The 27,833-nt window shown below is 43.3% G+C and overlaps 24 non-coding genes across 24 annotated transcripts; 11 read left to right on the forward strand and 13 right to left on the reverse strand.

The window, feature by feature from the left end:
• The first annotated feature begins 2,143 nt into the window (after nucleotides 1-2,143).
• Nucleotides 2,144-2,217, forward strand: trnat-ugu (transfer RNA threonine (anticodon UGU)). Its single transcript has one exon. It is a non-coding gene; the product is annotated as a tRNA-Thr (tRNA).
• Nucleotides 2,218-5,832: 3,615 nt separating this feature from the next.
• Nucleotides 5,833-5,922, reverse strand: trnar-ucu (transfer RNA arginine (anticodon UCU)). Its single transcript is given in 2 exon segments — nucleotides 5,833-5,868; nucleotides 5,886-5,922. It is a non-coding gene; the product is annotated as a tRNA-Arg (tRNA).
• Nucleotides 5,923-6,088: 166 nt separating this feature from the next.
• On the reverse strand, nucleotides 6,089-6,162 carry trnat-cgu (transfer RNA threonine (anticodon CGU)). The gene has a single exon. It is a non-coding gene; the product is annotated as a tRNA-Thr (tRNA).
• Nucleotides 6,163-6,459: 297 nt separating this feature from the next.
• Nucleotides 6,460-6,533, reverse strand: trnat-agu (transfer RNA threonine (anticodon AGU)). The gene has a single exon. It is a non-coding gene; the product is annotated as a tRNA-Thr (tRNA).
• A 166-nt stretch (nucleotides 6,534-6,699) lies between these two features.
• Nucleotides 6,700-6,773, reverse strand: trnat-agu (transfer RNA threonine (anticodon AGU)). Its single transcript has one exon. It is a non-coding gene; the product is annotated as a tRNA-Thr (tRNA).
• Nucleotides 6,774-9,594: 2,821 nt separating this feature from the next.
• On the forward strand, nucleotides 9,595-9,668 carry trnam-cau (transfer RNA methionine (anticodon CAU)). Its single transcript has one exon. It is a non-coding gene; the product is annotated as a tRNA-Met (tRNA).
• Nucleotides 9,669-11,660: 1,992 nt separating this feature from the next.
• Nucleotides 11,661-11,743, reverse strand: trnal-cag (transfer RNA leucine (anticodon CAG)). The gene has a single exon. It is a non-coding gene; the product is annotated as a tRNA-Leu (tRNA).
• Nucleotides 11,744-12,030: 287 nt separating this feature from the next.
• trnam-cau (transfer RNA methionine (anticodon CAU)) lies at nucleotides 12,031-12,104 on the forward strand. The gene has a single exon. It is a non-coding gene; the product is annotated as a tRNA-Met (tRNA).
• Nucleotides 12,105-14,098: 1,994 nt separating this feature from the next.
• trnal-cag (transfer RNA leucine (anticodon CAG)) lies at nucleotides 14,099-14,181 on the reverse strand. The gene has a single exon. It is a non-coding gene; the product is annotated as a tRNA-Leu (tRNA).
• Nucleotides 14,182-14,468: 287 nt separating this feature from the next.
• trnam-cau (transfer RNA methionine (anticodon CAU)) lies at nucleotides 14,469-14,542 on the forward strand. The gene has a single exon. It is a non-coding gene; the product is annotated as a tRNA-Met (tRNA).
• Nucleotides 14,543-16,540: 1,998 nt separating this feature from the next.
• On the reverse strand, nucleotides 16,541-16,623 carry trnal-cag (transfer RNA leucine (anticodon CAG)). Its single transcript has one exon. It is a non-coding gene; the product is annotated as a tRNA-Leu (tRNA).
• A 287-nt stretch (nucleotides 16,624-16,910) lies between these two features.
• Nucleotides 16,911-16,984, forward strand: trnam-cau (transfer RNA methionine (anticodon CAU)). The gene has a single exon. It is a non-coding gene; the product is annotated as a tRNA-Met (tRNA).
• A 711-nt stretch (nucleotides 16,985-17,695) lies between these two features.
• Nucleotides 17,696-17,778, reverse strand: trnal-cag (transfer RNA leucine (anticodon CAG)). Its single transcript has one exon. It is a non-coding gene; the product is annotated as a tRNA-Leu (tRNA).
• A 287-nt stretch (nucleotides 17,779-18,065) lies between these two features.
• Nucleotides 18,066-18,139, forward strand: trnam-cau (transfer RNA methionine (anticodon CAU)). Its single transcript has one exon. It is a non-coding gene; the product is annotated as a tRNA-Met (tRNA).
• Nucleotides 18,140-20,143: 2,004 nt separating this feature from the next.
• On the reverse strand, nucleotides 20,144-20,226 carry trnal-cag (transfer RNA leucine (anticodon CAG)). Its single transcript has one exon. It is a non-coding gene; the product is annotated as a tRNA-Leu (tRNA).
• A 287-nt stretch (nucleotides 20,227-20,513) lies between these two features.
• Nucleotides 20,514-20,587, forward strand: trnam-cau (transfer RNA methionine (anticodon CAU)). The gene has a single exon. It is a non-coding gene; the product is annotated as a tRNA-Met (tRNA).
• A 711-nt stretch (nucleotides 20,588-21,298) lies between these two features.
• trnal-cag (transfer RNA leucine (anticodon CAG)) lies at nucleotides 21,299-21,381 on the reverse strand. The gene has a single exon. It is a non-coding gene; the product is annotated as a tRNA-Leu (tRNA).
• A 287-nt stretch (nucleotides 21,382-21,668) lies between these two features.
• Nucleotides 21,669-21,742, forward strand: trnam-cau (transfer RNA methionine (anticodon CAU)). Its single transcript has one exon. It is a non-coding gene; the product is annotated as a tRNA-Met (tRNA).
• Nucleotides 21,743-23,749: 2,007 nt separating this feature from the next.
• On the reverse strand, nucleotides 23,750-23,832 carry trnal-cag (transfer RNA leucine (anticodon CAG)). Its single transcript has one exon. It is a non-coding gene; the product is annotated as a tRNA-Leu (tRNA).
• A 287-nt stretch (nucleotides 23,833-24,119) lies between these two features.
• trnam-cau (transfer RNA methionine (anticodon CAU)) lies at nucleotides 24,120-24,193 on the forward strand. The gene has a single exon. It is a non-coding gene; the product is annotated as a tRNA-Met (tRNA).
• Nucleotides 24,194-24,895: 702 nt separating this feature from the next.
• On the reverse strand, nucleotides 24,896-24,978 carry trnal-cag (transfer RNA leucine (anticodon CAG)). Its single transcript has one exon. It is a non-coding gene; the product is annotated as a tRNA-Leu (tRNA).
• A 287-nt stretch (nucleotides 24,979-25,265) lies between these two features.
• Nucleotides 25,266-25,339, forward strand: trnam-cau (transfer RNA methionine (anticodon CAU)). The gene has a single exon. It is a non-coding gene; the product is annotated as a tRNA-Met (tRNA).
• Nucleotides 25,340-26,050: 711 nt separating this feature from the next.
• On the reverse strand, nucleotides 26,051-26,133 carry trnal-cag (transfer RNA leucine (anticodon CAG)). Its single transcript has one exon. It is a non-coding gene; the product is annotated as a tRNA-Leu (tRNA).
• A 287-nt stretch (nucleotides 26,134-26,420) lies between these two features.
• trnam-cau (transfer RNA methionine (anticodon CAU)) lies at nucleotides 26,421-26,494 on the forward strand. Its single transcript has one exon. It is a non-coding gene; the product is annotated as a tRNA-Met (tRNA).
• The last annotated feature ends 1,339 nt before the right edge of the window (nucleotides 26,495-27,833 follow it).

Genomic DNA, 27,833 nt, shown 5'->3' on the forward strand with positions numbered 1-27,833 from the left:
AATTTAAAGAGCTCAATACTGGGGTAATGTGGTCTCTCTTACGAGTCCCCGTCAACAGTCTCGCAGTGGCGTTTTGAACTAATTGTAATCGATTAATCAGTGATTTATTTATGCCGATATATAACGCATTGCAATAATCTAGTCTTGTATAAATGCATGAATGAGCTTTTCGAGATCACGAGTGGACAGAAATGGTTTCACTTTCGCTATTAATTTCAAATGATAGAAACAAGACTTAACGACAGAATGAATCTGTCTCTCAAACCTGAGATCACTGTCGAAAAGAACACCTAAATTTCGGACTAATTTTCGCTTACAAAAGGGGGCTAAATCACCCAGATCATCAAGATTGTTTGGAACTCCAAACCACACAACCTCAGTTTTCTCTTCATTTAGTTTTAAAAAATTTAAAGATAACCATGACTTAATGTCATGTATACAATTTTGCAACAACTCAATTTGATTCTTGCTGTTTTTTTTCAGAGGGAGATAAATTTGCATATCATCTGCATAGAAATGAAAGGGTATTCCATGCTTGCTAAAAATTGACCCGAGGGGTAACAAATAGAGGGAAAACTAAATTGGGCCAAGAATGGACCCCTGTGGAACCCCACTAAGCAAAGAAGCAGATTGTGAACTATCTCGACCAATATTTACAGAAAAAGTTCTATTTAAAAGAAAAGACTTAAACCATGCGAGCGCTGAGCCTTTAATTCCTACTACATTTTCTAGACGTGTGAGTAAAATGTCGTGGTCAATGGTATCAAACGCAGCGCTAAGGTCTAATAAAACAAGAACTGCTGAAGACCCTGAGTCGACTGCAGTCAGTAAGTCATTTAAAACCCTAATCAAGGCGGACTCTGTACTGTGAAAAGCCCTAAAACCTGACTGAAAAACTTCAAAGATATCGTTCTGAATCAAAAAACTATTTGGTTGATTCAAAACGACCTTCTCCAAAACCTTAGACAAAAAAGGTAACTTCGAGATTGGCCGATAATTTGATACGACAGCAGGGTCCAGGTGAGTTTTTTTCAAAAGGGGCTGGACAAGAGCGTGTTTAAAATGTTTAGGAACAACTCCAGTTAAAAGACTATTGTTTATAATGACTAAAATACTATGGCCAATAACATCAAATGCTTCTTTTATCAATTTAGCTGGAATAATGTCTAATGAACAGTCAGTTATTTTTAAGTGTTTAATTACCTCGGCTAGTGACTGCAAGGAGATCATTTCAAAATGATCAAATGTAACAAATGGTGGCCGAACAACAGAAGGATCAAACAAACTAGGTTTGATTGTGGTTTTAATATCAGAGATCTTTCGGACAAAATAATCCAAAAAAGTCTCACAAGTTATGGCTGACAGATGGAATAGCGCATCTGATTTTGGGTTAAAAACAGAATTTACTATGTTGAATAAAACTTGCGGCTTACTACTATTATTTGTAATTACTTCTGCAAAGTAATTCCTCTTAGCCATCTGTACGGTATTCTGATACTTATCTTGAGACTCCCTTAGCATTTGAAAAGATACCTGTAACTTATCTTTTTTCCATTTTCGTTCCAGTTTTCGACAGTTTATCCTCAACCCACAAATCTCATCATTCAGCCAAGGCTCTGATCTAAATTTACACTTTTTAACATAAAGTGGGGCTACTGAGTCCAAGAGGGATGAACAAACAGAATATAGCACCTCAAGTGAGGAGTCCACATTAAGAGAGAAACTATCCAAAAAATAAAAAGGATTAATTTCAAAAAATTGATCTTTAACTTGCTCTATTGCTCCAGCATTTAAAGCCCGTCGTAGTTGGCTTTGAGCTCTAGGTTTTTCAACTCTACGTGGTGTCAACATCTTAAAAATAATTGACTTATGGTCAGAAAAAGCTTGATCTGATATTTCAACATCAGCAATAGATAAACCATGAGTCAAAACTAGGTCTAAAATATGACCTTGAACATGAGTGGGTTTATGCACGTGATGTATAAGATTGAAAGAATCGATTACATTCAAAAAATCTCATTCAAAACGGACGGCGAATGGGGACACAGAGAAGCTCGAGGTTAGCGGGCGGTTTCTCTTGCAACACTACCCTCTCACCTGCTTTTGAAGGATAGCATCCCAGGCTAACGGATCCAACCGAGGTGGCGACGTGGCTTAGCTGGTCAAAGCGCCTGTCTTGTAAACAGGAGATCCTGGGTTCGAATCCCAGCGGTGCCTTTCCACCGGTGGCTGTCTCTGGCCTCACAGTTGGATGGGAGACCCCAACTACACTGTATATTTTTGAACCGTGCCTCAATTGTGCAAAGACCTGAGGACCTGTCTTTCTGCCCACACAGCGTGCCACTTGGCTGAGCTGGATAGGCACAAATCTGTAAGAAAAGCCCTCAGTGGCCCAGCCTGGCATATTGAACGGCTCTGTGGCGCAATGGACAGTGCATTGGACTTCTAGAATTCCAGATGAGGCCATTCAAAGGTTGTGGTTTTGAGTCTCACCAGAGTCACGCTTTTTGCCATTTTGTTAAGCCCATACTGCACAGTGTTGCCCTCGCACAGCAGAAACCATTTTGAGGCCTCCTGTTTTCAGCGTACATTGATTAAAAAAAAGTCAATCATATTTAAAAGGTAACAAAACATGCCCAAGAACCAATTCATTGAGGTATGGCAATCACTGTCTTGCATCAAGTGGAGGCAGCAGGAAGTTCGAAGTGTTGATTCATGCATCCTCTGAGCCGCCCTCCCCATGCCTAACAAGCGGAGTGGCGCCGTGGCTTAGTTGGTTAAAGCGCCTGTCTAGTAAACAGGAGATCCTGGCTCCCAGCGGAGCCTTGCAAACGACAGGTTGGGTCTTTTTGCTCTCCCTTGGACCTGAGGCCCTTACAGTGCCTCTGCCTTTCAAACGACACCGCAATTGTGCAGAGACCCTAGGGCCTGTCCCGCGAGCGACCTGCAAGCAGGGTCAGCGAGTGGTTTGGAAAGAAAGATATGATGTAGATGAAATAGGTATTTGGAAAAATGTGGGAATGAAATATATGGATCCAATTTTAGAAGATTTTAATTTCTTATTAAGACATAATGGTATTTTAACAGAAATGAGGTTGTGTAAAATTGGGATAGAAAAAGATGCAAGGTGTAAGGTATGCATGAAAAGTGATGAAGGTCTATTACATCTATTTTTTTATTGTGAAGAATTGGATGATTTTATGGGAAGAATGAAAAAAATTGTAAAATCCATGCTGAAAGAAAAATATAATGAGAATATGACAAAATGCTTGGGAAAAAATGGTTTTATTTGGGTACAATGGTAAAGGTTGTAATGTGAATGTCTTTACTATATTGACAACAATTGCAAAGAATGTTATATGGCTAAGAAGAAATGTATCAAAATATGAAAAAAGGAAAGTTGATGTATGGTTTTTGTTTAAAAACAAAATGGAAAATTCTGTGAATTTAATATGGAAATATTTTCTAATGAGTGACAGAGAGGATGATTTTATTGAAACGTTTGTAAAAGGAAACACATTGGTAGAGTATTCAGAAAACAGTTTGGAATGGAAATGGCAGAAATATGAATGAATTAATGTACATATCTGCATATGTAATAGATGTGAAATGTATTTTGTACTTTTTGTGATGTAATATGTTTTTTTAAATAAAAAAAAAATAAAAAAAATAAAAAAAAGCGCCTGTCTCGTAAACAGGAGATCCTGGGTTCAAATCCCAGCGGTGCCTTGGGCGGGGTTCCAGCCCAGCAAGTGCAATGATATTCATATGATATATAGACAGTGATATTCTAGTGTAAAACAATTTTTTGACTTTTTTTGTGTGCACGCAAAATAGCAGGTAAGATTTATTGTTTCATTTGTTGAACAGAATTCAGAAGAAGTTTTCAGAAATGCCACAAAGTCTGTGCACATCTGTGTGGTTAGGAGAGGGAGCTCAATAATGTGTCTTTGACCTTCATTATGTATGTTTTGTTTATACAGTGTAGTAAATAAAATAAAAATAATCTAAAACTCCATTCTCTGAATCTTCTCACATTGTTTCCAAGTCAGTCATTGATGGGGCCATTAGGGAGGGCTCTTTTGTCTCTCAGGTGTGAACTGCTAAATATTCATGGGTCATTGCCACACCTATGAATAATCCCTTTCGATCACAAAACATGTTTTATAAAATTTAAATCAATATATTGTTTTCTCTGAACGAGTGACCGAGATGATTTTCACATCATTTGGTTTAAAAAATTCTAGCCTACGACATCCAATTATCTAAAGTCTTGTAAAGAAATGTCCTATAAGTCGTTCATGGCCTTATTTCAGTGACTTCAAAACTTTAGATTTTCAATAACCACGCATAAACATAGGTTTCTCAAAAACACAAACATGCACATTAATGTTGCTTGCATATTATTGTAGCCCAATATGTGCTGATTACAATGTAATCTGACTTTAACCATTCATATGTTTTTAAGATACTGAAAAAAAAACAAATGTCAGGGCATGTCAAAACTTCTTCAGGGCCCCAAAACACCTCAGACCCCAGAGGGTTAACCAACTAAGCCACGGAGCCACCCCGCATGCTAGGCGAGGGGAGGGCGCCTCAGAGGATTCATGAATCAACACTTCGAACGTCCTGCTGCCTTCACTTGATGCAAGACAGTGATTGCCATACCTCACTGAATTGGATCTTGGGCATGTTTTGCTACCTTTTAAATATGATTGACATTTTTTTTTTAAATCAATGTACGCTGAGAACAGGAGGCCTCAAAATGGTTTCTGCTGTCCGAGAGCAACACTGCGCAGTAGTGATGCGCGGGTCGTCTCATAACCCGCGGGCCCCGCGGGTAACCCGCGGGTCGGGTTGGGGCGGGTAAAGAAACTGTCACTTTATTTGCGGGGCGGGTTGGGGCGGGTCATTAAAAACAAAATAAAATAAAAAAATCAATGTATGTTGCGTGCAATTCCCTATAGCCTATATTACATATTTGGGACTTTCTATTTTCATATTTTATTTAGTTCTTTAATAAGGTTATCAACACGTCACGTCACGAAAGCGCCAAGCAGCTCCCGCTGCCAGCCACAAGCGCATCAAGCGAACGCACATTCAGCTCTGCAGGCCTGGTGCTATGCGTATTTAAATCTCCTCTGATGCGCATTATCCTGCATTAGCCAAAATCATGACAGTCAACCACATCCAGTCATATGTGAATGAATGTAAATATTCGCTAAAAACACACAATAAAGACAGCAATGATGTAGTCAGACTGTGGCGCCGGCTTGCTTTGAAATGTATTTGGTGATTGCGCCCGCTGCGTCTCCTGCACCCTAGTCATTTTAAACAGTACATAATAACGAAAGCAATATCTTACAAATAAAAAGAAGCAGATTTTCATGATCAGAACTTCCTTAAACCAGTGAACCTTTAAACCTTTCAGTCCAAGGATCCAGTAAACGAATGCGTTCAAATAGAAAGTTCAAAACGATATTCATAAATGAAGCATATATACCCACATTTCTTCCGGCACCACTAACGTTACACCACTGATTATCTTGTTATTAATATGATTTGATTTATGGTTCATATTCATAATCGTACAGTATTGTTGCCAGTTTAAAGGGCGAAAAGCACTTTCGGTTTTCAATTGCATTATGCATAGTATGTCTATTTAATTGTGGCGGGTGCGGGGCGGGGCGGGTTGTAAAAATAGACACAGTACTGCGGGGCGGGCTGGGGCGGGCCAAATAATTTCATAATTGCGGGACCCGCGGGTTGAAAAAAACCCCGACCCGCGCATCACTACTGCGCAGTACGGGCTTAACAAAATGCCAAAGAGCACGACTCTGGTGGGACTCGAACCCACAACCTTTGAATGGCCTCATCTGGCAGCCTAGAAGTCCAATGCGCTATCCATTGCGCCACAGAGCCCGTCGGTATGCCAGGCTGGGCCACTGAGGGCTTTCCTTAAAGATTTGTGCCCGTCCAGCTCAGCCAAGTGGCACGCTGTGTGGGCAGAAAGACAGGTCCTCGGGTCTTTGCACGGTTCAAAAACAGAGCGTCGTCGGGGTCCCCATCCAACAGCGAGACCAGAGACAGCCACCGCTGGGATTTGAACCCAGGATCTCCTGTTTACGAGACAGGCACTTTAACCAACTAAGCCACGGCGCCAAACCTCTTGCAGTGTCGGGAGGGTGACTCAGAGGGTTAAAACATCCAGAGGCGGATGCTAAAAGAACATGTCTACAAATTTCTACTGCCTGAGGGCTAAAACTCCCCAGTATGAGAGTTACCAGAAAGCCATGACTCTGGTGGGACTTGAACCCACAACCTTTGAATGATCTCATCTGGCAGCAACTTAGAGGATGCATGAATCAACACTTCAAACATCCTGCTGCGTGGACAGAAAGACAGGTCCTCAGGTCTGTGCACAGTTGAGGCACATTTGGGGGACTGGAGCGCCATTCAAGGCACTGTTGGGACTCGAACCCAGGATCTCCTGTGTACTAGACAGGAGCTTTTACCAACTAAGCCACAGCGCCTCCTCGGTGGGACTCGATAGCCTGGGATGCAATCCTGTCAAAAGCAGGTGAGAGGGTAGTGTAGCAAAAGAAAAACCACCCGCTGTCCTCGAGCTACTCTGTGTCCCCATTCGTCGTCTGTTTTTTGGTAAAGCACGAGCTCGGCTGTATTGTGGCGCTCAACCAAAGGCACCGCTGGGATTTGAATCCAGGATCTCCTGTTTACTAGACAGGCGCTTTAACCAACTAAGCCACGGCGCCACCCCGCACGTTAGGCGAGGGAAGGCAAGCTTTCGTGAACCTTAAAGCAATGTTGCCTTCATCTTAAGGAAATATTGACTCGATTCTATTACGACTTGACATAGTCTTTCAAGGCATTCTTTAAAAGTGCCTGCAACTTGGTATCGGGGAAGGAGTGACTTCGCACAAACGATAAAACGGAGTAATTCTCAAGTTTAACGGAACGCCCGTCGGCGTTACTGCCACTTTATACTAATTCTGACGTCGATTGAAATGTGGTGCTTTGGCAAAGTCAATGCCCTGACACAAGGCAAAGTTACAGCCTTGCGGCTGAAGACTGTAGCTGTTGTCCGTAGCCGAAACTTAAGTCTGTCAGAAGTGGGATTCGAACCCACGCCTCCAGGGGAGACTGCGACCTGAACGCCAGCTGCCGAAGGATAGTCCGACATTATTTTGGAAATGTCGAGCAATGTTGAACTGTGCAGCCAATCACGTCGAAGCACTATAACATTTGGGCCAATCGCGTCGAAGCGCTTCAACATTTCTAGCCAATCATAAAGCGTTTTCTTAACATTTTCGACATTTGACCAATCAGAGTAGAAGAGAATGTCGACGGCATGTTTTCGCGTATTGCCGCTAGGCGGAGGAGTGAGCGTTCTAGTCAGGTGTCAATCAAGTTGCCGAACCGAGCCGAAGGTGTACGAAAGAATGACACATCCTCAGGGGGTGTGTCAGAGGTCAAAAATACTTGTTTGAATACTTATTTAATATTTCATTTTATTTATTTAATATTCATTACTGTATTGTTGGAATAATTGTAAAATAAAAACAAACTGGGAAGTTATTGCTTTTTGTTTATTACTTTTGTTTTTATTTCTTTATTCATTTATTGTTGTTTGAAAAATTTTTCAATATTTAATTTCATTTATGTAATATTCATTACCATTCTGTTGGCACAATTGCAAAATAAAAACAAATTTGCTAATTATTTTTTTACTTTTATTTTCATTTTATTTCCCTTTTCATTTATTGTTCTTTGAATACCTAATTAATATATAATTTTATTTGTTTAATATTCATTACCATTCTGTTGGCACAACTGCAAAACAAAAACAAACTGGCAAATTATAGCTTTATGTTTTTTAGTTTTATTTTAATTTAATTTGCCTTTTTATTTATTGTTGTTTGAATACCTAATTCATATTTAATTTTATTTATTTAATATTCATTACTGTATTGTTGGAATAATTGTAAAATAAAAACAAACTGGAAAGTTATTGCTTTTTGTTTTTTACTTTTATTTTCATTTCATTTTCCTTTTCATTTATTGTTGTTTGAAAACTTATTTAATATTTAATTTGATTCATTTAATATTCATTACTGTATTGTTGGAATAATTGTAAAATAAAAACAAACTGGCAAATTATTGCTTTTTGTTTTTTACTTTTACTTTTATTTTCATTTTAATTTATTGTTGTTTGAAAACTTATTTAATATTTAATTTTATTTATGCATTACTGTATTGTTGGAATAATTGTAAAACAAAAACAAACTGGGAAATTGTTGCTTTTTGATTTGTTTTTATTTTCATTTTATTTCCTTTTTAATTTATTGTTGTTTGAAAACTTATTTCATATTTAATTTTATTTAATATGCATTACTGTATTGTTGGAATAATTGTAAAACAAAAACAAACTGGGAAATTGTTACTTGTTGATTTCTGTTTTTATTTTCATTTTATTTCCCTTTTAATTTATTGTTGTTCGAAAACTTATTTAATAGTTAATATAATTGTATTTATTTAAAATTCCTTACTGTTCTGTTGGCATGATTGTAAAAAAAAATGTATTTTTTTTTTCTATTTTATTCTAATTACTATCTTTTTTCAATACAAATAACAGATTTGTAAGTGTCTTGAATGAATGTAACATACAAAACTCCTAATCAGAATAAGTAATATCAATTAAACAAGGAATAATATTGCAACCCCATACATGAATGGTCTCAGGATGCTTTACTGTTGGCATGACACAGGACTGATGGTAGCGCTCACCTCACCTATAATATTGTGCTTAATCAGAATAAATAATATTAATACAACTACAAAATAATAAGTAATAATAACAACAACATCAACAATACCACAGTTCCATTGGCATTCTTTATTTTTCATGAAAGAATTGTACATATGTACATTTTATTAACCTTAAAAATTGCATTTATTTAATGAAATGAACAATATAACAATAACAATACAAAAAGGTGCCTTTATCTGGATTCGAACCCGTCTTGGTGAGCGCCTGCAATAGGAAACAGTGTAATATAAATGCGCGATTTTCACGCACAAAGAAACCTGAAAATGTATCGTAGCGTGCATTCTAAGGAAGTAATATGTTCCAACGTCACATTTCACCCTTTCTTTTCGTCATTTTTTCTCTTTCTTCTTCCCTTTCTCCTTTTCTTCCTTCCCCCTTTTCTTCCCTTCTTCCCCGTCTTTGACGGACTATTGTTCCCCAGCTTGAACGCAGCGCCTTAGACCGCTCGGCCATCCTGACACGCTTGCGTGGTGGGAGCTGACCCGTTGCGGCTACACCCAGCTTGTGGTCTGAATCCCTAACGAAATGTTGATTCGATTCAAATATAGCTCCACATGTTCTGCCAAGCGCTGAAGACTGTAGCTGTTATCCGAAGCCAAAGGACAAAGGACAGTTCTGTCGGAAAAGTGGGATTCGAACCCACACCTCCAGAGGAGACTGCGACCTGAACGCAGCTTTTGGATCTACGCCCTGCAGGCAGGCACCGACACGCTAGCGCTTCGCATTTCAGACCGGTCATCCAGCCGGCCTCGTTGGCGCAGTTAGGCAGCGCGTCAGTCTCATAATCTGAAGGTCGTGAGTTCGAGCCTCACACGGGGCAGCGTGGTGCCTTTTGATAGCTGAGAGCGCTTACACGACAGAGCGGGCTTCTCTGTTCCCGTCCGCCTGCTTGTCTCCTTCGCCTGAGGGAAAAAGGCCACAGCTCATCTGAAGGGTGGACGACACGACATTGCGGGAGAAACTGTGAGTTTCCAGGTAAATTCCCTAAATCCCATCCAGCGACATTGCATTCAGTCCTAGGCCACCCTTTGACATGCAATATAATCGAAATTCAGTGTTCACGCTGGGCTAATGCTGAATGAATGCAGGAATACCATCCCTGTCGTATTCATGTAACATGTGGCGGTGTTCTTGTGAGGTTTTCTTAAGGGTAATATCATGCTGGCATTGGAAATGAAATTCCCTATTAATGGGAAGGCAAGCTTTCGTGAACCTTAAAGCAATGTTGCCTTCATCTTAAGGAAATATTGACTCGATTCTATTACGACTTGACATAGTCTTTCAAGGCATTCTTTAAAAGTGCCTGCAACTTGGTATCGGGGAAGGAGTGACGTCGCACAAACGATAAAACGGAGTAATTCTCAAGTTTAACGGAACGCCCGTCGGCGTTACTGCCACTTTATACTAATTCTGACGTCGACTGAAATGTGGTGCTTTGACTGGAAAACTGGGTCGGGCTTTCTGGGATGGTTCTCAAATGGTTTAGGTCATACTTAGAAGGGAGAGGCTATTATGTGAGTAGGAGAACATAAGTCTAAGTGGACGTCCATGACATGCGGAGTCCCACAAGGCTCAATTCTAGGGCCGCTGTTGTTCAGCCTGTATATGCTCCCACTAAGTCAAATAATGAGAAAGAACAAAATTGCATATCACAGCTATGCAGATGATACCCAGATCTACCTAGCCTTATCGCCAAATGACTACAGCCCCATTGACTCTCTCTGCCAATGCATTGATGAAATTAACAGTTGGATGTGCCAAAACTTTTTACAGTTAAACAAGGAGAAAACGGAAGTCATTGCATTTGGAAACAAAGATGAAGTTCATAAGGTAAATGCGTACCTTGACACTAGGGGTCAAAAAACAAAAAATCAAGTCAAGAATCTGGGTGTGATTCTGGAGTCAGACCTCAGTTTCAGTAGTCATGTTAAAGCAGTAACTAAATCAGCATACTATCATCTTAAAAACATTGCAAGAATTAGATGTTTTGTTTCCCGTCAAGATTTGGAGAAACTTGTTCATGCCTTTATCACCAGCAGGGTGGACTATTGTAATGGTCTCCTCACTGGCCTTCCCAAGAAGACCATTAGACAGCTGCAGCTCATACAGAACGCTGCTGCCAGGATTCTGACTAGAACCAAAAAATCAGAGCATATTACACCAGTCCTCAGGTCCTTACACTGGCTTCCAGTTATGTTTAGGATAGATTTTAAAGTACTTTTACTTGTTTATAAAGCACTCAATGGCCTAGGACCTACATACATTGCAGATATGCTCACTGAATATAAACCTAACAGACAACTCAGATCACTAGGATCGAGTCAGTTAGTAATATCAAGGGTTCACACAAAACAAGGGGAATCCGCTTTTAGCTATTATGCCGCCCGCAGTTGGAACCAGCTTCCAGAAGAGATCAGATGTGCTAATACATTAGCCACATTTAAATGCAGACTCAAAACTCACCTGTTCAGTTGTGCATTTATTGAATGAGCACTGTGCTTTGTCCGAACAGTTTGCACTATTTTATGTATAATCATTTTACTGTATTAATTAATTTGAAATCATTTTCCTTTTTTTTAAATCATCTTAAATGTTCTAAATTTTGTTTTTATTGTTGTGATTATTATTTTAAATTTTTATGCTATTGTGATTTTAATTCCTTTTTATGTACAGCACTTTGAATTACCATTGTGTATGAAATGTGCTATATAAATAAACTTGCCTTGCCTTTGGCAAAGTTAATGCCCTGACACAAGGCAAAGTTGGCAAAGTTACAGCCTTGCGGCTGAAGACCGTAGCCGAAACTTAAGTCTGTCAGAAGTGGGATTCGAACCCACGCCTCCGGGGGAGGCTGCGACCTGAACGCAGCGCCTTAGACCGCTCGGCCATCCTGACACGCTTGCGTGGTGGGAGCTGACCCGTTGCGGCTACACCCAGCTTGTGGTCTTAATCCCTAACGAAATGTTGATTCGATTCAAATATAGCTCCACATGTTCTGCCAAGCGCTGAAGACTGTAGCTGTTATCCGAAGCCAAAGGACAAAGGACAGTTCTGTCGGAAAAGTGGGATTCGAACCCACACCTCCAGAGGAGACTGCGACCTGAACGCAGCTTTTGGATCTACGCCCTGCAGGCAGGCACCGACACGCTAGCGCTTCGCATTTCAGACCGGTCATCCCGCCGGCCTCGTTGGCGCAGTTAGGCAGCGCGTCAGTCTCATAATCTGAAGGTCGTGAGTTCGAGCCTCACACGGGGCAGCGCGGTGCCTTTTGATAGCTGAGAGCGCTTACACGACAGAGCGGGCTTCTCTGTTCCCGTCCGCCTGCTTGTCTCCTTCGCCTGAGGGAAAAAGGCCACAGCTCATCTGAAGGGTGGACGACACGACATTGCGGGAGAAACTGTGAGTTTCCAGGTAAATTCCCTAAATCCCATCCAGCGACATTGCATTCAGTCCTAGGCCACCCTTTGACATGCAATATAATCGAAATTCAGTGTTCACGCTGGGCTAATGCTGAATGAATGCAGGAATACCATCCCTGTCGTATTCATGTAACATGTGGCGGTGTTCTTGTGAGGTTTTCTTAAGGGTAATATCATGCTGGCATTGGAAATGAAATTCCCTATTAATGGGAAGGCAAGCTTTCGTGAACCTTAAAGCAATGTTGCCTTCATCTTAAGGAAATATTGACTCGATTCTATTACGACTTGACATAGTCTTTCAAGGCATTCTTTAAAAGTGCCTGCAACTTGGTATCGGGGAAGGAGTGACGTCGCACAAACGATAAAACGGAGTAATTCTCAAGTTTAACGGAACGCCCGTCGGCGTTACTGCCACTTTATACTAATTCTGACGTCGACTGAAATGTGGTGCTTTGACTGGAAAACTGGGTCGGGCTTTCTGGGATGGTTCTCAAATGGTTTAGGTCATACTTAGAAGGGAGAGGCTATTATGTGAGTATAGGAGAACATAAGTCTAAGTGGACGTCCATGACATGCGGAGTCCCACAAGGCTCAATTCTAGGGCCGCTGTTGTTCAGCCTGTATATGCTCCCACTAAGTCAAATAATGAGAAAGAACAAAATTGCATATCACAGCTATGCAGATGATACCCAGATCTACCTAGCCTTATCGCCAAATGACTACAGCCCCATTGACTCTCTCTGCCAATGCATTGATGAAATTAACAGTTGGATGTGCCAAAACTTTTTACAGTTAAACAAGGAGAAAACGGAAGTCATTGCATTTGGAAACAAAGATGAAGTTCATAAGGTAAATGCGTACCTTGACACTAGGGGTCAAAAAACAAAAAATCAAGTCAAGAATCTGGGTGTGATTCTGGAGTCAGACCTCAGTTTCAGTAGTCATGTTAAAGCAGTAACTAAATCAGCATACTATCATCTTAAAAACATTGCAAGAATTAGATGTTTTGTTTCCCGTCAAGATTTGGAGAAACTTGTTCATGCCTTTATCACCAGCAGGGTGGACTATTGTAATGGTCTCCTCACTGGCCTTCCCAAGAAGACCATTAGACAGCTGCAGCTCATACAGAACGCTGCTGCCAGGATTCTGACTAGAACCAAAAAATCAGAGCATATTACACCAGTCCTCAGGTCCTTACACTGGCTTCCAGTTATGTTTAGGATAGATTTTAAAGTACTTTTACTTGTTTATAAAGCACTCAATGGCCTAGGACCTACATACATTGCAGATATGCTCACTGAATATAAACCTAACAGACAACTCAGATCACTAGGATCGAGTCAGTTAGTAATATCAAGGGTTCACACAAAACAAGGGGAATCCGCTTTTAGCTATTATGCCGCCCGCAGTTGGAACCAGCTTCCAGAAGAGATCAGATGTGCTAATACATTAGCCACATTTAAATGCAGACTCAAAACTCACCTGTTCAGTTGTGCATTTATTGAATGAGCACTGTGCTTTGTCCGAACAGTTTGCACTATTTTATGTATAATCATTTTACTGTATTAATTAATTTGAAATCATTTTCCTTTTTTTTAAATCATCTTAAATGTTCTAAATTTTGTTTTTATTGTTGTGATTATTATTTTAAATTTTTATGCTATTGTGATTTTAATTCCTTTTTATGTACAGCACTTTGAATTACCATTGTGTATGAAATGTGCTATATAAATAAACTTGCCTTGCCTTTGGCAAAGTTAATGCCCTGACACAAGGCAAAGTTGGCAAAGTTACAGCCTTGCGGCTGAAGACCGTAGCCGAAACTTAAGTCTGTCAGAAGTGGGATTCGAACCCACGCCTCCAGGGGAGACTGCGACCTGAACGCAGCGCCTTAGACCGCTCGGCCATCCTGACACGCTTGCGTGGTGGGAGCTGACCCGTTGCGGCTACACCCAGCTTGTGGTCTGAATCCCTAACGAAATGTTGATTCGATTCAAATATAGCTCCACATGTTCTGCCAAGCGCTGAAGACTGTAGCTGTTATCCGAAGCCAAAGGACAAAGGACAGTTCTGTCGGAAAAGTGGGATTCGAACCCACACCTCCAGAGGAGACTGCGACCTGAACGCAGCTTTTGGATCTACGCCCTGCAGGCAGGCACCGACACGCTAGCGCTTCGCATTTCAGACCGGTCATCCAGCCGGCCTCGTTGGCGCAGTTAGGCAGCGCGTCAGTCTCATAATCTGAAGGTCGTGAGTTCGAGCCTCACACGGGGCAGCGCGGTGCCTTTTGATAGCTGAGAGCGCTTACACGAGAGAGCGGGCTTCTCTGTTCCCGTCCGCCTGCTTGTCTCCTTCGCCTGAGGGAAAAAGGCCACAGCTCATCTGAAGGGTGGACGACACGACATTGCGGGAGAAACTGTGAGTTTCCAGGTAAATTCCCTAAATCCCATCCAGCGACATTGCATTCAGTCCTAGGCCACCCTTTGACATGCAATATAATCGAAATTCAGTGTTCACGCTGGGCTAATGCTGAATGAATGCAGGAATACCATCCCTGTCGTATTCATGTAACATGTGGCGGTGTTCTTGTGAGGTTTTCTTAAGGGTAATATCATGCTGGCATTGGAAATGAAATTCCCTATTAATGGGAAGGCAAGCTTTCGTGAACCTTAAAGCAATGTTGCCTTCATCTTAAGGAAATATTGACTCGATTCTATTACGACTTGACATAGTCTTTCAAGGCATTCTTTAAAAGTGCCTGCAACTTGGTATCGGGGAAGGAGTGACGTCGCACAAACGATAAAACGGAGTAATTCTCAAGTTTAACGGACCGCCCGTCGGCGTTACTGCCACTTTATACTAATTCTGACGTCGACTGAAATGTGGTGCTTTGACTGGAAAACTGGGTCGGGCTTTCTGGGATGGTTCTCAAATGGTTTAGGTCATACTTAGAAGGGAGAGGCTATTATGTGAGTATAGGAGAACATAAGTCTAAGTGGACGTCCATGACATGCGGAGTCCCACAAGGCTCAATTCTAGGGCCGCTGTTGTTCAGCCTGTATATGCTCCCACTAAGTCAAATAATGAGAAAGAACAAAATTGCATATCACAGCTATGCAGATGATACCCAGATCTACCTAGCCTTATCGCCAAATGACTACAGCCCCATTGACTCTCTCTGCCAATGCATTGATGAAATTAACAGTTGGATGTGCCAAAACTTTTTACAGTTAAACAAGGAGAAAACGGAAGTCATTGCATTTGGAAACAAAGATGAAGTTCATAAGGTAAATGCGTACCTTGACACTAGGGGTCAAAAAACAAAAAATCAAGTCAAGAATCTGGGTGTGATTCTGGAGTCAGACCTCAGTTTCAGTAGTCATGTTAAAGCAGTAACTAAATCAGCATACTATCATCTTAAAAACATTGCAAGAATTAGATGTTTTGTTTCCCGTCAAGATTTGGAGAAACTTGTTCATGCCTTTATCACCAGCAGGGTGGACTATTGTAATGGTCTCCTCACTGGCCTTCCCAAGAAGACCATTAGACAGCTGCAGCTCATACAGAACGCTGCTGCCAGGATTCTGACTAGAACCAAAAAATCAGAGCATATTACACCAGTCCTCAGGTCCTTACACTGGCTTCCAGTTATGTTTAGGATAGATTTTAAAGTACTTTTACTTGTTTATAAAGCACTCAATGGCCTAGGACCTACATACATTGCAGATATGCTCACTGAATATAAACCTAACAGACAACTCAGATCACTAGGATCGAGTCAGTTAGTAATATCAAGGGTTCACACAAAACAAGGGGAATCCGCTTTTAGCTATTATGCCGCCCGCAGTTGGAACCAGCTTCCAGAAGAGATCAGATGTGCTAATACATTAGCCACATTTAAATGCAGACTCAAAACTCACCTGTTCAGTTGTGCATTTATTGAATGAGCACTGTGCTTTGTCCGAACAGTTTGCACTATTTTATGTATAATCATTTTACTGTATTAATTAATTTGAAATCATTTTCCTTTTTTTTAAATCATCTTAAATGTTCTAAATTTTGTTTTTATTGTTGTGATTATTATTTTAAATTTTTATGCTATTGTGATTTTAATTCCTTTTTATGTACAGCACTTTGAATTACCATTGTGTATGAAATGTGCTATATAAATAAACTTGCCTTGCCTTTGGCAAAGTTAATGCCCTGACACAAGGCAAAGTTACAGCCTTGCGGCTGAAGACCGTAGCTGTTGTCCGTAGCCGAAACTTAAGTCTGTCAGAAGTGGGATTCGAACCCACGCCTCCAGGGGAGACTGCGACCTGAACGCAGCGCCTTAGACCGCTCGGCCATCCTGACACGCTTGCGTGGTGGGAGCTGACCCGTTGCGGCTACACCCAGCTTGTGGTCTGAATCCCTAACGAAATGTTGATTCGATTCAAATATAGCTCCACATGTTCTGCCAAGCGCTGAAGACTGTAGCTGTTATCCGAAGCCAAAGGACAAAGGACAGTTCTGTCGGAAAAGTGGGATTCGAACCCACACCTCCAGAGGAGACTGCGACCTGAACGCAGCTTTTGGATCTACGCCCTGCAGGCAGGCACCGACACGCTAGCGCTTCGCATTTCAGACCGGTCATCCAGCCGGCCTCGTTGGCGCAGTTAGGCAGCGCGTCAGTCTCATAATCTGAAGGTCGTGAGTTCGAGCCTCACACGGGGCAGCGTGGTGCCTTTTGATAGCTGAGAGCGCTTACACGACAGAGCGGGCTTCTCTGTTCCCGTCCGCCTGCTTGTCTCCTTCGCCTGAGGGAAAAAGGCCACAGCTCATCTGAAGGGTGGACGACACGACATTGCGGGAGAAACTGTGAGTTTCCAGGTAAATTCCCTAAATCCCATCCAGCGACATTGCATTCAGTCCTAGGCCACCCTTTGACATGCAATATAATCGAAATTCAGTGTTCACGCTGGGCTAATGCTGAATGAATGCAGGAATACCATCCCTGTCGTATTCATGTAACATGTGGCGGTGTTCTTGTGAGGTTTTCTTAAGGGTAATATCATGCTGGCATTGGAAATGAAATTCCCTATTAATGGGAAGGCAAGCTTTCGTGAACCTTAAAGCAATGTTGCCTTCATCTTAAGGAAATATTGACTCGATTCTATTACGACTTGACATAGTCTTTCAAGGCATTCTTTAAAAGTGCCTGCAACTTGGTATCGGGGAAGGAGTGACGTCGCACAAACGATAAAACGGAGTAATTCTCAAGTTTAACGGAACGCCCGTCGGCGTTACTGCCACTTTATACTAATTCTGACGTCGACTGAAATGTGGTGCTTTGGCAAAGTTAATGCCCTGACACAAGGCAAAGTTGGCAAAGTTACAGCCTTGCGGCTGAAGACCGTAGCTGTTGTCCGTAGCCGAAACTTAAGTCTGTCAGAAGTGGGATTCGAACCCACGCCTCCAGGGGAGACTGCGACCTGAACGCAGCGCCTTAGACCGCTCGGCCATCCTGACACGCTTGCGTGGTGGGAGCTGACCCGTTGCGGCTACACCCAGCTTGTGGTCTGAATCCCTAACGAAATGTTGATTCGATTCAAATATAGCTCCACATGTTCTGCCAAGCGCTGAAGACTGTAGCTGTTATCCGAAGCCAAAGGACAAAGGACAGTTCTGTCGGAAAAGTGGGATTCGAACCCACACCTCCAGAGGAGACTGCGACCTGAACGCAGCTTTTGGATCTACGCCCTGCAGGCAGGCACCGACACGCTAGCGCTTCGCATTTCAGACCGGTCATCCAGCCGGCCTCGTTGGCGCAGTTAGGCAGCGCGTCAGTCTCATAATCTGAAGGTCGTGAGTTCGAGCCTCACACGGGGCAGCGCGGTGCCTTTTGATAGCTGAGAGCGCTTACACGAGAGAGCGGGCTTCTCTGTTCCCGTCCGCCTGCTTGTCTCCTTCGCCTGAGGGAAAAAGGCCACAGCTCATCTGAAGGGTGGACGACACGACATTGCGGGAGAAACTGTGAGTTTCCAGGTAAATTCCCTAAATCCCATCCAGCGACATTGCATTCAGTCCTAGGCCACCCTTTGACATGCAATATAATCGAAATTCAGTGTTCACGCTGGGCTAATGCTGAATGAATGCAGGAATACCATCCCTGTCGTATTCATGTAACATGTGGCGGTGTTCTTGTGAGGTTTTCTTAAGGGTAATATGCTGGCATTGGAAATGAAATTCCCTATTAATGGGAAGGCAAGCTTTCGTGAACCTTAAAGCAATGTTGCCTTCATCTTAAGGAAATATTGACTCGATTCTATTACGACTTGACATAGTCTTTCAAGGCATTCTTTAAAAGTGCCTGCAACTTGGTATCGGGGAAGGAGTGACGTCGCACAAACGATAAAACGGAGTAATTCTCAAGTTTAACGGAACGCCCGTCGGCGTTACTGCCACTTTATACTAATTCTGACGTCGACTGAAATGTGGTGCTTTGACTGGAAAACTGGGTCGGGCTTTCTGGGATGGTTCTCAAATGGTTTAGGTCATACTTAGAAGGGAGAGGCTATTATGTGAGTATAGGAGAACATAAGTCTAAGTGGACGTCCATGACATGCGGAGTCCCACAAGGCTCAATTCTAGGGCCGCTGTTGTTCAGCCTGTATATGCTCCCACTAAGTCAAATAATGAGAAAGAACAAAATTGCATATCACAGCTATGCAGATGATACCCAGATCTACCTAGCCTTATCGCCAAATGACTACAGCCCCATTGACTCTCTCTGCCAATGCATTGATGAAATTAACAGTTGGATGTGCCAAAACTTTTTACAGTTAAACAAGGAGAAAACGGAAGTCATTGCATTTGGAAACAAAGATGAAGTTCATAAGGTAAATGCGTACCTTGACACTAGGGGTCAAAAAACAAAAAATCAAGTCAAGAATCTGGGTGTGATTCTGGAGTCAGACCTCAGTTTCAGTAGTCATGTTAAAGCAGTAACTAAATCAGCATACTATCATCTTAAAAACATTGCAAGAATTAGATGTTTTGTTTCCCGTCAAGATTTGGAGAAACTTGTTCATGCCTTTATCACCAGCAGGGTGGACTATTGTAATGGTCTCCTCACTGGCCTTCCCAAGAAGACCATTAGACAGCTGCAGCTCATACAGAACGCTGCTGCCAGGATTCTGACTAGAACCAAAAAATCAGAGCATATTACACCAGTCCTCAGGTCCTTACACTGGCTTCCAGTTATGTTTAGGATAGATTTTAAAGTACTTTTACTTGTTTATAAAGCACTCAATGGCCTAGGACCTACATACATTGCAGATATGCTCACTGAATATAAACCTAACAGACAACTCAGATCACTAGGATCGAGTCAGTTAGTAATATCAAGGGTTCACACAAAACAAGGGGAATCCGCTTTTAGCTATTATGCCGCCCGCAGTTGGAACCAGCTTCCAGAAGAGATCAGATGTGCTAATACATTAGCCACATTTAAATGCAGACTCAAAACTCACCTGTTCAGTTGTGCATTTATTGAATGAGCACTGTGCTTTGTCCGAACAGTTTGCACTATTTTATGTATAATCATTTTACTGTATTAATTAATTTGAAATCATTTTCCTTTTTTTTAAATCATCTTAAATGTTCTAAATTTTGTTTTTATTGTTGTGATTATTATTTTAAATTTTTATGCTATTGTGATTTTAATTCCTTTTTATGTACAGCACTTTGAATTACCATTGTGTATGAAATGTGCTATATAAATAAACTTGCCTTGCCTTTGGCAAAGTTAATGCCCTGACACAAGGCAAAGTTGGCAAAGTTACAGCCTTGCGGCTGAAGACCGTAGCTGTTGTCCGTAGCCGAAACTTAAGTCTGTCAGAAGTGGGATTCGAACCCACGCCTCCAGGGGAGACTGCGACCTGAACGCAGCGCCTTAGACCGCTCGGCCATCCTGACACGCTTGCGTGGTGGGAGCTGACCCGTTGCGGCTACACCCAGCTTGTGGTCTGAATCCCTAACGAAATGTTGATTCGATTCAAATATAGCTCCACATATTCTGCCAAGCGCTGAAGACTGTAGCTGTTATCCGAAGCCAAAGGACAAAGGACAGTTCTGTCGGAAAAGTGGGATTCGAACCCACACCTCCAGAGGAGACTGCGACCTGAACGCAGCTTTTGGATCTACGCCCTGCAGGCAGGCACCGACACGCTAGCGCTTCGCATTTCAGACCGGTCATCCAGCCGGCCTCGTTGGCGCAGTTAGGCAGCGCGTCAGTCTCATAATCTGAAGGTCGTGAGTTCGAGCCTCACACGGGGCAGCGTGGTGCCTTTTGATAGCTGAGAGCGCTTACACGACAGAGCGGGCTTCTCTGTTCCCGTCCGCCTGCTTGTCTCCTTCGCCTGAGGGAAAAAGGCCACAGCTCATCTGAAGGGTGGACGACACGACATTGCGGGAGAAACTGTGAGTTTCCAGGTAAATTCCCTAAATCCCATCCAGCGACATTGCATTCAGTCCTAGGCCACCCTTTGACATGCAATATAATCGAAATTCAGTGTTCACGCTGGGCTAATGCTGAATGAATGCAGGAATACCATCCCTGTCGTATTCATGTAACATGTGGCGGTGTTCTTGTGAGGTTTTCTTAAGGGTAATATCATGCTGGCATTGGAAATGAAATTCCCTATTAATTGGAAGGCAAGCTTTCGTGAACCTTAAAGCAATGTTGCCTTCATCTTAAGGAAATATTGACTCGATTCTATTACGACTTGACATAGTCTTTCAAGGCATTCTTTAAAAGTGCCTGCAACTTGGTATCGGGGAAGGAGTGACGTCGCACAAACGATAAAACGGAGTAATTCTCAAGTTTAACGGAACGCCCGTCGGCGTTACTGCCACTTTATACTAATTCTGACGTCGACTGAAATGTGGTGCTTTGGCAAAGTTAATGCCCTGACACAAGGCAAAGTTGGCAAAGTTACAGCCTTGCGGCTGAAGACCGTAGCTGTTGTCCGTAGCGGAAACTTAAGTCTGTCAGAAGTGGGATTCGAACCCACGCCTCCAGGGGAGGCTGCGACCTGAACGCAGCGCCTTAGACCGCTCGGCCATCCTGACACGCTTGCGTGGTGGGAGCTGACCCGTTGCGGCTACACCCAGCTTGTGGTCTTAATCCCTAACGAAATGTTGATTCGATTCAAATATAGCTCCACATGTTCTGCCAAGCGCTGAAGACTGTAGCTGTTATCCGAAGCCAAAGGACAAAGGACAGTTCTGTCGGAAAAGTGGGATTCGAACCCACACCTCCAGAGGAGACTGCGACCTGAACGCAGCTTTTGGATCTACGCCCTGCAGGCAGGCACCGACACGCTAGCGCTTCGCATTTCAGACCGGTCATCCCGCCGGCCTCGTTGGCGCAGTTAGGCAGCGCGTCAGTCTCATAATCTGAAGGTCGTGAGTTCGAGCCTCACACGGGGCAGCGCGGTGCCTTTTGATAGCTGAGAGCGCTTACACGACAGAGCGGGCTTCTCTGTTCCCGTCCGCCTGCTTGTCTCCTTCGCCTGAGGGAAAAAGGCCACAGCTCATCTGAAGGGTGGACGACACGACATTGCGGGAGAAACTGTGAGTTTCCAGGTAAATTCCCTAAATCCCATCCAGCGACATTGCATTCAGTCCTAGGCCACCCTTTGACATGCAATATAATCGAAATTCAGTGTTCACGCTGGGCTAATGCTGAATGAATGCAGGAATACCATCCCTGTCGTATTCATGTAACATGTGGCGGTGTTCTTGTGAGGTTTTCTTAAGGGTAATATCATGCTGGCATTGGAAATGAAATTCCCTATTAATGGGAAGGCAAGCTTTCGTGAACCTTAAAGCAATGTTGCCTTCATCTTAAGGAAATATTGACTCGATTCTATTACGACTTGACATAGTCTTTCAAGGCATTCTTTAAAAGTGCCTGCAACTTGGTATCGGGGAAGGAGTGACGTCGCACAAACGATAAAACGGAGTAATTCTCAAGTTTAACGGAACGCCCGTCGGCGTTACTGCCACTTTATACTAATTCTGACGTCGACTGAAATGTGGTGCTTTGACTGGAAAACTGGGTCGGGCTTTCTGGGATGGTTCTCAAATGGTTTAGGTCATACTTAGAAGGGAGAGGCTATTATGTGAGTATAGGAGAACATAAGTCTAAGTGGACGTCCATGACATGCGGAGTCCCACAAGGCTCAATTCTAGGGCCGCTGTTGTTCAGCCTGTATATGCTCCCACTAAGTCAAATAATGAGAAAGAACAAAATTGCATATCACAGCTATGCAGATGATACCCAGATCTACCTAGCCTTATCGCCAAATGACTACAGCCCCATTGACTCTCTCTGCCAATGCATTGATGAAATTAACAGTTGGATGTGCCAAAACTTTTTACAGTTAAACAAGGAGAAAACGGAAGTCATTGCATTTGGAAACAAAGATGAAGTTCATAAGGTAAATGCGTACCTTGACACTAGGGGTCAAAAAACTAAAAATCAAGTCAAGAATCTGGGTGTGATTCTGGAGTCAGACCTCAGTTTCAGTAGTCATGTTAAAGCAGTAACTAAATCAGCATACTATCATCTTAAAAACATTGCAAGAATTAGATGTTTTGTTTCCCGTCAAGATTTGGAGAAACTTGTTCATGCCTTTATCACCAGCAGGGTGGACTATTGTAATGGTCTCCTCACTGGCCTTCCCAAGAAGACCATTAGACAGCTGCAGCTCATACAGAACGCTGCTGCCAGGATTCTGACTAGAACCAAAAAATCAGAGCATATTACACCAGTCCTCAGGTCCTTACACTGGCTTCCAGTTATGTTTAGGATAGATTTTAAAGTACTTTTACTTGTTTATAAAGCACTCAATGGCCTAGGACCTACATACATTGCAGATATGCTCACTGAATATAAACCTAACAGACAACTCAGATCACTAGGATCGAGTCAGTTAGTAATATCAAGGGTTCACACAAAACAAGGGGAATCCGCTTTTAGCTATTATGCCGCCCGCAGTTGGAACCAGCTTCCAGAAGAGATCAGATGTGCTAATACATTAGCCACATTTAAATGCAGACTCAAAACTCACCTGTTCAGTTGTGCATTTATTGAATGAGCACTGTGCTTTGTCCGAACAGTTTGCACTATTTTATGTATAATCATTTTACTGTATTAATTAATTTGAAATCATTTTCCTTTTTTTTAAATCATCTTAAATGTTCTAAATTTTGTTTTTATTGTTGTGATTATTATTTTAAATTTTTATGCTATTGTGATTTTAATTCCTTTTTATGTACAGCACTTTGAATTACCATTGTGTATGAAATGTGCTATATAAATAAACTTGCCTTGCCTTTGGCAAAGTTAATGCCCTGACACAAGGCAAAGTTGGCAAAGTTACAGCCTTGCGGCTGAAGACCGTAGCTGTTGTCCGTAGCCGAAACTTAAGTCTGTCAGAAGTGGGATTCGAACCCACGCCTCCAGGGGAGACTGCGACCTGAACGCAGCGCCTTAGACCGCTCGGCCATCCTGACACGCTTGCGTGGTGGGAGCTGACCCGTTGCGGCTACACCCAGCTTGTGGTCTGAATCCCTAACGAAATGTTGATTCGATTCAAATATAGCTCCACATGTTCTGCCAAGCGCTGAAGACTGTAGCTGTTATCCGAAGCCAAAGGACAAAGGACAGTTCTGTCGGAAAAGTGGGATTCGAACCCACACCTCCAGAGGAGACTGCGACCTGAACGCAGCTTTTGGATCTACGCCCTGCAGGCAGGCACCGACACGCTAGCGCTTCGCATTTCAGACCGGTCATCCAGCCGGCCTCGTTGGCGCAGTTAGGCAGCGCGTCAGTCTCATAATCTGAAGGTCGTGAGTTCGAGCCTCACACGGGGCAGCGTGGTGCCTTTTGATAGCTGAGAGCGCTTACACGACAGAGCGGGCTTCTCTGTTCCCGTCCGCCTGCTTGTCTCCTTCGCCTGAGGGAAAAAGGCCACAGCTCATCTGAAGGGTGGACGACACGACATTGCGGGAGAAACTGTGAGTTTCCAGGTAAATTCCCTAAATCCCATCCAGCGACATTGCATTCAGTCCTAGGCCACCCTTTGACATGCAATATAATCGAAATTCAGTGTTCACGCTGGGCTAATGCTGAATGAATGCAGGAATACCATCCCTGTCGTATTCATGTAACATGTGGCGGTGTTCTTGTGAGGTTTTCTTAAGGGTAATATCATGCTGGCATTGGAAATGAAATTCCCTATTAATGGGAAGGCAAGCTTTCGTGAACCTTAAAGCAATGTTGCCTTCATCTTAAGGAAATATTGACTCGATTCTATTACGACTTGACATAGTCTTTCAAGGCATTCTTTAAAAGTGCCTGCAACTTGGTATCGGGGAAGGAGTGACGTCGCACAAACGATAAAACGGAGTAATTCTCAAGTTTAACGGAACGCCCGTCGGCGTTACTGCCACTTTATACTAATTCTGACGTCGACTGAAATGTGGTGCTTTGGCAAAGTTAATGCCCTGACACAAGGCAAAGTTACAGCCTTGCGGCTGAAGACCGTAGCTGTTGTCCGTAGCTGAAACTTAAGTCTGTCAGAAGTGGGATTCGAACCCACGCCTCCAGGGGAGACTGCAACCTGAACGCAGCGCCTTAGACCGCTCGGCCATCCTGACACGCTTGCGTGGTGGGAGCTGACCCGTTGCGGCTACACCCAGCTTGAGGTCTTAATCCCTAACGAAATGTTGATTCGATTCAAATATAACTCCACATGTTCTGCCAAGCGCTGAAGACTGTAGCTGTTATCCGAAGCCAAAGGACAAAGGACAGTTCTGTCGGAAAAGTGGGATTCGAACCCACACCTCCAGAGGAGACTGCGACCTGAATGCAGCTTTTGGATCTACGCCCTGCAGGCAGGCACCGACACGCTAGCGCTTCGCATTTCAGACCGGTCATCCCGCCGGCCTCGTTGGCGCAGTTAGGCAGCGCGTCAGTCTCATAATCTGAAGGTCGTGAGTTCGAGCCTCACACGGGGCAGCGTGGTGCCTTTTGATAGCTGAGAGCGCTTACACGACAGAGCGGGCTTCTCTGTTCCCGTCCGCCTGCTTGTCTCCTTCGCCTGAGGGAAAAAGGCCACAGCTCATCTGAAGGGTGGACGACACGACATTGCGGGAGAAACTGTGAGTTTCCAGGTAAATTCCCTAAATCCCATCCAGCGACATTGCATTCAGTCCTAGGCCACCCTTTGACATGCAATATAATCGAAATTCAGTGTTCACGCTGGGCTAATGCTGAATGAATGCAGGAATACCATCCCTGTCGTATTCATGTAACATGTGGCGGTGTTCTTGTGAGGTTTTCTTAAGGGTAATATCATGCTGGCATTGGAAATGAAATTCCCTATTAATGGGAAGGCAAGCTTTCGTGAACCTTAAAGCAATGTTGCCTTCATCTTAAGGAAATATTGACTCGATTCTATTACGACTTGACATAGTCTTTCAAGGCATTCTTTAAAAGTGCCTGCAACTTGGTATCGGGGAAGGAGTGACGTCGCACAAACGATAAAACGGAGTAATTCTCAAGTTTAACGGAACGCCCGTCGGCGTTACTGCCACTTTATACTAATTCTGACGTCGACTGAAATGTGGTGCTTTGGCAAAGTTAATGCCCTGACACAAGGCAAAGTTGGCAAAGTTACAGCCTTGCGGCTGAAGACCGTAGCTGTTGTCCGTAGCGGAAACTTAAGTCTGTCAGAAGTGGGATTCGAACCCACGCCTCCAGGGGAGGCTGCGACCTGAACGCAGCGCCTTAGACCGCTCGGCCATCCTGACACGCTTGCGTGGTGGGAGCTGACCCGTTGCGGCTACACCCAGCTTGTGGTCTTAATCCCTAACGAAATGTTGATTCGATTCAAATATAGCTCCACATGTTCTGCCAAGCGCTGAAGACTGTAGCTGTTATCCGAAGCCAAAGGACAAAGGACAGTTCTGTCGGAAAAGTGGGATTCGAACCCACACCTCCAGAGGAGACTGCGACCTGAACGCAGCTTTTGGATCTACGCCCTGCAGGCAGGCACCGACACGCTAGCGCTTCGCATTTCAGACCGGTCATCCCGCCGGCCTCGTTGGCGCAGTTAGGCAGCGCGTCAGTCTCATAATCTGAAGGTCGTGAGTTCGAGCCTCACACGGGGCAGCGCGGTGCCTTTTGATAGCTGAGAGCGCTTACACGACAGAGCGGGCTTCTCTGTTCCCGTCCGCCTGCTTGTCTCCTTCGCCTGAGGGAAAAAGGCCACAGCTCATCTGAAGGGTGGACGACACGACATTGCGGGAGAAACTGTGAGTTTCCAGGTAAATTCCCTAAATCCCATCCAGCGACATTGCATTCAGTCCTAGGCCACCCTTTGACATGCAATATAATCGAAATTCAGTGTTCACGCTGGGCTAATGCTGAATGAATGCAGGAATACCATCCCTGTCGTATTCATGTAACATGTGGCGGTGTTCTTGTGAGGTTTTCTTAAGGGTAATATCATGCTGGCATTGGAAATGAAATTCCCTATTAATGGGAAGGCAAGCTTTCGTGAACCTTAAAGCAATGTTGCCTTCATCTTAAGGAAATATTGACTCGATTCTATTACGACTTGACATAGTCTTTCAAGGCATTCTTTAAAAGTGCCTGCAACTTGGTATCGGGGAAGGAGTGACGTCGCACAAACGATAAAACGGAGTAATTCTCAAGTTTAACGGAACGCCCGTCGGCGTTACTGCCACTTTATACTAATTCTGACGTCGACTGAAATGTGGTGCTTTGACTGGAAAACTGGGTCGGGCTTTCTGGGATGGTTCTCAAATGGTTTAGGTCATACTTAGAAGGGAGAGGCTATTATGTGAGTATAGGAGAACATAAGTCTAAGTGGACGTCCATGACATGCGGAGTCCCACAAGGCTCAATTCTAGGGCCGCTGTTGTTCAGCCTGTATATGCTCCCACTAAGTCAAATAATGAGAAAGAACAAAATTGCATATCACAGCTATGCAGATGATACCCAGATCTACCTAGCCTTATCGCCAAATGACTACAGCCCCATTGACTCTCTCTGCCAATGCATTGATGAAATTAACAGTTGGATGTGCCAAAACTTTTTACAGTTAAACAAGGAGAAAACGGAAGTCATTGCATTTGGAAACAAAGATGAAGTTCATAAGGTAAATGCGTACCTTGACACTAGGGGTCAAAAAACTAAAAATCAAGTCAAGAATCTGGGTGTGATTCTGGAGTCAGACCTCAGTTTCAGTAGTCATGTTAAAGCAGTAACTAAATCAGCATACTATCATCTTAAAAACATTGCAAGAATTAGATGTTTTGTTTCCCGTCAAGATTTGGAGAAACTTGTTCATGCCTTTATCACCAGCAGGGTGGACTATTGTAATGGTCTCCTCACTGGCCTTCCCAAGAAGACCATTAGACAGCTGCAGCTCATACAGAACGCTGCTGCCAGGATTCTGACTAGAACCAAAAAATCAGAGCATATT

This window comes from Garra rufa, chromosome 1, assembly GCF_049309525.1.
Source record: "Garra rufa chromosome 1, GarRuf1.0, whole genome shotgun sequence".
NCBI classification, from domain to species: Eukaryota; Metazoa; Chordata; class Actinopteri; order Cypriniformes; family Cyprinidae; genus Garra; species Garra rufa.